Below are 7,849 nucleotides of genomic sequence, written 5' to 3'. Positions count from 1 at the left end.
CGCGACAGTAGGCATGGCATCGTCCTCTCTTTTTCCAAGGTCGATGCTGGTTGGGGATATGGCGCACGGGCGAGGGACCTCGTTTATTCACTTGTGGGTGGGTGTGTGTCCGGGGACGTATCGTTCAGAAATGTTCCTCGCGTGCGTATTCAGAGGGACAGGAACTTACTAATTTTGACAGTAATGGGTGAAATGGTGACCCAGAGAGAGAGAGAGACTGGACGGATATCAACAAATTTGGTACCCTCAGATTCTCCGAATTCACGTTTCTGTGACCCTCTCCCCCACCCCGCCCCATGGTTTGACAATCACCGACCGCGTTCCGCGGCGTACCACTGTCACGGGACGCCCTCCGACTCATTCCCCGTCCTTTTGATTCGCTCCTCGTATATTGCCACACGCCAGCCCGGAGAAAACAACAAACCTACATATTATAAAAAATAAAATCGAAAGTTTGCTCTAAACCGTCATTACCAGTGAGAGTTCACTCTTTGTTGAATTTGTGACACACTTATATCAAAGGAAACAGATGAAAACGTAGCGTTTTTACGTAGGTTTGTGCGTGAAAGATCGTTTTTTGTGCGATTATTTGTGAGTCTTTGTGCCTCAAAATACCTGCGCCGTTCACCGATAAATTGAAGTCGTAGACTGGGTGCAGCGCTTAAATCCGGACAAATTCCGATTTGAATTTCCCGCCATATTGTCGTTTCACTTGAGGCAGCGATTGGCATTCTTGAAACCTTTAGGCATCTAGTGAGCAGTCATAATAACAAAATGGTCGAGATGTCACGTACAAGTGAGGAGTATACAATCGAAGAGTCGCTATTATCGATATAAGTGTTATCGCGATGGGCGTTATATTTTATCGAAATAGTTGGATTCTTCTTGTGGTACCACACAGATCAACTGTATTGTACGATATTGTGGCTAAGGACGATGCTTTGGAGAAGTCTACTGGGGAAGGTTTTGCTAATCCGGCGAGGAAATCTCAAACGAGGAAATGGATTGCTTGTTCGGATTTAAGTGCCGCACACTGAATATCATAACGCGCTTTTTTATCCGAAACTCATTTCTAAAATAAAAATCTGTCCGAATCCTCATTCTCTATTAGCCAGGAACAGTCCAACTGAATCCAAAATATGCGATTGGTTCTTAAATGTCGAAATAATTTAAATGGGGGATTTTTAGTCCTTCTTAAAGGTTTCCTCGGATTTTCTTCACGTTATGTGGCAGGGCTTTCATTACTCCATTGAGATTTATGTCTTCCTGTGTTTGCAGGGCCTATCATCTTCTTTTGACAATATCACCCAAGATGGCAGACCAATTGGCTCTCCAACCTTCTTCTGCGCTGTATGCATACACACCCCTCATCCTCTCTGTTATGTGTGCCACTCGTTCTCTTGGACAACATTCTAATCCTTTTTCTTCCTGTCCTTCCTTCGAACTCTCCCTAAGTGACTCTGATCTCTTCAGACAATCCCGTCCCAATACGTGGATCGCATAAAAATTATCGATTAAGTTTCCGGAAATACAGATCTATCTCAGTCGACATTGCTTGATTGCATCATAAAATTCTTCAAAATACATCTCTTGAGAGCGTCGACACACTTTGGCTTTTCCATGACTCGAACGTTCCCCTATTGGCGGATTCCGGTTGGAGGTCATTATTATTTACTTAATTACACAATTACGTTGCAATTAGGCAAATTTCCTGGTGGCAACGGTCAAGTTAGGTCAAAGATAACTCTTACGACGAAAATTACATACGAACAAATAAAAACATATAAGAGACAAAATATTTTTACAAAATGACACTTCCACATCACATACAAACAAACTTCCACATCACATACAAATTAGGGAGTATTTAGATATAACCTTCTAGGCGGCTTGACTCAGGGTCCCATGTTGGTGGTGTCCTTTGAGGGAGGGAGGGAGGGAGGATTTCACTTTTGCTCATCTGCAATTTAAAAGCATACTCTATAAGAAAAAAATCGACTTTTGCATCAGTTATTTACAATAAACGAAGGATTTGCTCAGCTTTCGGCATGAGTTATAAGCATACGTTTGTCAATAGCAACATTAAAATAATGCAACAGTTTAATCGACGCTTCTTGTTGAAGTAAAACGAATTGAAATACCCTCACTCACGATCTCTTCCGGGTGAAACATATACTAGGGGGAAAATGTGGACAAGCTAACTAAAAAATTGGATTTATTAGAAGTGTACTTGGTAAATGTTATGAAAAGGTCAATGAGAAGTGTTACCTGTCGTTGGTAAAGCCTCGTTTATGGAATATGCTGCCTGTTATATTATGGGATCCTTATGAAGTTGGATTGATTTCCGAATCGGATCACGTGCAGCGTAGGGGAGTTCTAGATTTGTAAAACCTTATCATTATGATAAACTCAGTAGCGTATCCAAATTATGAGAGCAGCTACAGTGTGAATCCCTTAATGGAGAGAAGGTTAAATTACAGATTGGAGCTCTTTCATATGAATTAAAAGGATGTCTCTTTAGCAGTGATGTTGAAAATGCATTGTTACCTCCATCACACTACGGTAGGAGAGATCATGTCAATAAAATTGAATAGATTAAAAATAGAACTGATAGATTTAAGATGTCAATTTTTCCACAAACGATTAATGGAATCAGAATAAAATAACGGTCGTTCGACCGCGGAAGGGGTGAAAATATTCGGATCAAAATTAGTTTGGGGTGTATTCTACCCTTGCCACACACCCTAGCGGTGCCTTGTAGGGTACTAAAATAAGAAATCATAATTGTGAGTTAAATGATTTTTAAAGAGATCTGTATTTTATAACTCAAAAATTTCCAGAATGACGAAAATAAACGTTTCAGGCGTGATATGGTGGTACATCATGATTAATATTTTTTTAAATTTGGAAAATTGCCAATTTTTAGTTAATTCCAGGGAAAAGTATATCCGATTTGAACTTACCCCATACTAATTATGTATTTTTATTCCATTTATGCAAGACTGTAGAAGTCCCCACTTGGTACCGTCTTGGTGCAAAAGTTCCCTCAAAGAAACAAAAAAATTAAAGGATTAATTTTCATTTTCATCTACGTATTAGTAAGATTATCCTGTTACTATTTCTTAAACATTCTAACGGCATCATTCCAGAGAGTATGAAGGTGTTACAATAAACCCCTGGAATTGATGACTCTACAAACGATAAAATTAAAACTGAGGTTAAAATTTTAATTTTCTAATCCTGTAGCATATTTTACATATGTCCCTACGCCATCAATCAGCACACAATGGTTGTACCATCTATTGTGTATTGAAAATGGCTGGGACAAGGCAGCGTAGTGGTCAAAATGTTTGGCTCGCTATTCGGAGATCACGAGTTCGAATCTGGGTGACATTTGCCCCCCCCCCCAGGCTTAACCCTTATTGTGAGATTTTTCAAATGAGAGATCTTCCTCGGGAAAGGCAGGAAAGTCGCCAGTTCTCTTGTGAATACATTTCACGCGTCGTTAAGTTTAGTGCGAGGTGGGCTCATTGAATTTCACACGCCGTTTGGTTTTGGTGCGGGGCGAACTCCAACCTCGCCTCTCCAACTAAACCTTCCAACCAATCACCGCGGCGTAATGGACACAGCGACTTCGAGAAGTAAATAGATTCATATTTTCCACCGCCCACAGCGGCCATTTTCGCCACACGTCATTTTGTTGGATAAGAATAAATTGCGGCTTATAATAATGACAAGGGTAATATTTTATATTATTAATTAACAGTTCGACGAATGCGCTATGTGTAGAGCCAAACCCAGTGAATGCACCTATTTAGTTGCAACTTATGAAAAGAGATTGAAATGAAGAGTTATGCCAATTTCAAAATACAGAATAATTCGCTAATATATCGCAAGATGTCACTGTTAACCAGTCAGTTAAACTCACGCGGCTGACAGTGGTTCATGTTCCCGTTCAATGTGGCGTAGCGATGACGTTTTACTCCACTGTCAATTTTGAATTCCCAAAAAGCAGGTTCAATTCTCAGGAGCCAACTGCGATCGTCCCACGTGGAAAACATTTAAAAGGCAACAATCTTATTGTTGAAAAAGCGGACCAAGGATCGGCAATGAATTTAAACTTTAAAAATCATCGGAACGATTTCAACCCGGAACTGGTGGACCAAGTGGACAAAGGACGGAGGAGGATGGACAAGCGGGAAGAGCTGTGAATCAGATATTATTTGAAAAAGGGTCATTTGGTCGACGAATTATTGTTTGGATACCACTTCCCAATCCTGGCAGCATCCCTTTCCTTCAAAGCAAGGCCTAACTACCCTTCCCTTCCTCCCCCACTGCGAGCCCCACTAATCGCCTTTCCTGGCGCTTGGCATCCCTCTCCTCCTCCCCATCAACGCCGATCGCAACCTTTTCCCCCTCTCCTCCCCTCCTCTCTCCCTCACCCCTTCCCCCACACGATTGATACATCAATGAACCGAAACTTGACCAATACATAGCTGTTGATGGCGCCTAAGCGTTGAAATATACCGTATTTTCACATCCATATATAATGCGCGCGCGATATCTCTACAAAAATGTTTAGACGATCGGAAAAAATGACGATGGGCGTTTTGCAAAATGAAAATTGAGAAAATGCAAAAAATTACATGCCTAGGAACACAATAATTTATGGAAGAGTTTCGCACAAATAAATTAGTCTGGAAGCATGCATTTCTAATTGCATTCTATTTTATAGAGATCTGCTACTGTTACAGTTATTTCATCTCATAAATCCATGAGGAAAAGAAGATACATATATTTTCTATCCTTCATTTATATTAATAGGCAGTACTTATTTGTCCTAATACATAGTACTTCACGTATACGTTGAGTGCGTCGTATTATATATGTATATATATATATAATATATTATATTTATATTATTATTATTAATATATTAATTATAATTATTAATATATATATATAGTATATATAATATTAATTATATATATTATATATATTACATAATAAGTATATATATATAATTATATATATATATATATGTATACACACGTACGTATAAATATATGACAGAATAGGTAGATCACTCGAATCCAAGAAACACGTCGCCCGAATCACAATTAAATGAAAAAAGTGCATTTATTATCTCTTCAGGTACATCACCAAGTTCACTCTCCGAAAATAACTCTTCCTCATCTTCTAACACTGGCGTTTAAATATTGACTAAAGCTTTTTCAAATCCTTTTTTGACACAAATTACTCTGACACCCTGCTAACTTTCCAGTATCCACCGGCTTATTTCTTCATAAGACACTCTTTTAATCCTTCCCGATTCTGTGTGGTCTTTCATGTACGAAATCATCTACTTTTCCCAACTAGAATGCAACTTTGATTTAAAAGATTTATGAATGAAGATATCCTGGCAGCCTAGCGATTCCCTCTCCTTTCTTTCACGAAATTGATGACTTCTGGCTTAAACATCGCTGTAAACGAATTTCTTCTCCATGGCTGTATACGATTGGCTTCTCCATCGCTGCATACGATTGTCTTCTTCTCTTGAGAAAATTCTAAATTATAAAAGCTTAACTCAATTCAGGTCTGAAACAATCACCATGTAGATGGCACTCCCATAGAACTTGGAGGGTGTCTAGAAAATCCGAGAGTCGGTACTAACAAGGCAAAGTAAAGAAAACAAAACAAGAAAATTATATTTCGTTCATTCTCTTATTTTTTATATTGAATTAGCTGAAAGTTACTTATGATAACAAATGAAAGGGCACACAAACCTATGTCACATTTCGACTTACGAATCATGGCGAAAAAGAAATAAGGCGGGATATTGTGTTGGCTTGTAAACATTGTTTATTTTTTGATTCTTCTGTTGTTTGGAATTAATTTCAATCACGTGGCTCTAATCTTCTGCATACTTATGGTAGACATAGCCACAGGCATTTATGATTTCATTTGTTTCATTGGTTGTTACCAATACTATTTGTACATGGATATAGACATATTCTTACACACACATACACATGCGCGGAATCTTTACACGTTCAACATAGCTATGAAGCCCAGGGCACGCGTGGTATCTATACAATTTCATGATAGCTACAAAGTTCTGGGTGCGCGTTATACATAAGGTTCGCGCTGTCGATGGGAAAATACTTAAATACCAAAATAAAGAACAGCGGGAAAATACGAGGGTCATCCGGAAAGTAGTACCCGTTCGTGAAATAAAGACACAAAAGTAAATATTAACAAACATAAAAAATTTTATTTGAAAGAGGATACTTTAAACTACTTCTCAACATAATCTCCAAGCAAATTAAGGCATTTGTCATAACGTGTGACAAGTTTCTGTATTCCTGCTGCATAGTCCTTCGCCGCCAGCTCATTGAGATACGCGAGGGACCCATCTTGCACAAATTTTTGCATAATGCAGATGGTGTTTAACAATTTCATGAACAATTGTTCGAGAAACATTGGGAAAATGCTCACAGATGTCATCAATTGTGACGCGCCGATCGTTCCTCACGAATTCGTCAACTGAGCTCACCAGTTGGTCTGTAATGACAGACGGTCTCCCCGAACGCTCATCGTCGTGTGTGTTCCCCCTCCCCATGTTGAAGTTGCGACACCACCGCCGAACAGACGACTCGTCCATTACATTGTCTCCATACACCTCCTTTAATTGGCGATGAATATCACATGGGCGAACGTTTCTTGCATTGAGGAATTTAATCACTGCCCTCACTTCACAACTGGCGGCGTTCTCAATTTTTTTAAACATTGTAAACAATCACAGAAACAACACAGGCAATGCTAGCGTCACGCAACTTGGCTCAGAGAAGGCAGACAAGCCACTGAAGCTATCTGACCTCGTCCAGCGGCTACTCGCGTCGTCAGCACTTCATGCGGCACGAACGGGTACTACTTTCCGGATGACGCTCGTACATTGTCGTCTTCGTTCAATGAACATGGACTTCCGCAAAGTTTAGCCAGACAGCATCGAATACAACTTTCTCCAGTACCGTAGATTAATCAATTGGCCTTCCTTCTTTAATCGGACTCGAAATGAGATTCTCCTGATCAAGGAAGATTCTTCGGATTAAAGTTTCGACCAGCACTTGAGCATCTCGAGGGACAGTTTCCGGGGAATCCTCGCACCCAATACGTAAGTGCCCCAATCCAATCGTGTGCGAGTATTATGAATGATGCTTAATTTCATAACACATTGGAGCATACACCTGTTACAAGCTTTCTTAATGTTTACAATTTACTTTAAATTCTGAGTTGACAACTCACAAAAAGTTTCCGATGCTCTATTATCTGTTGCTAAGTATTTGGTTTGTGATAAACATGGTTTGTATATAAAGTATCGGGAAAAGTTTCGAAAAAATATTTATTTCAGATATTACTACAACACCACAGAATTCTTCAAAGTAAATCCTTTGAAATCGTCGACATACCCTTTTTTGCCCTTGCGTCATTTGCACGACTCTAAGGCTTTCTGGCAGGCTGATTCCGGTAGGAAGTCTTTACGGGTACTGAGATATAAGCTTCTTTGACGCCTTGACTTTGGGTCCCTTGGTGGTGGTGTTCTTTGAGTGGGGAGAGGATTTCACTTTTATAGGAAATAGGAAAAATAGTCCGCTTGTGCCGAGTCGGGACTGTAAGGGTGTGGGGGAATCGTCACGATACCATATGCAGACGGTCTTCGAAAACGGACAGACCCTCGACTCTGCTCTTTCGGTCGTCCGTCCGTAAGACGCTCGGGAGGACGAGTTTAGCGTCGATCAATGTCGCCAAATTTTCAGTGATGTAAATCGTGCGTGAACTGTCACTGTCT

Source organism: Hetaerina americana, unplaced genomic scaffold, assembly GCF_022747635.1.
Source record: "Hetaerina americana unplaced genomic scaffold, ioHetAmer1.1.p SCAF_18, whole genome shotgun sequence".
Taxonomy (NCBI): domain Eukaryota; kingdom Metazoa; phylum Arthropoda; class Insecta; order Odonata; family Calopterygidae; genus Hetaerina; species Hetaerina americana.
Note: the sequence above shows the minus strand (reverse complement) of the source record.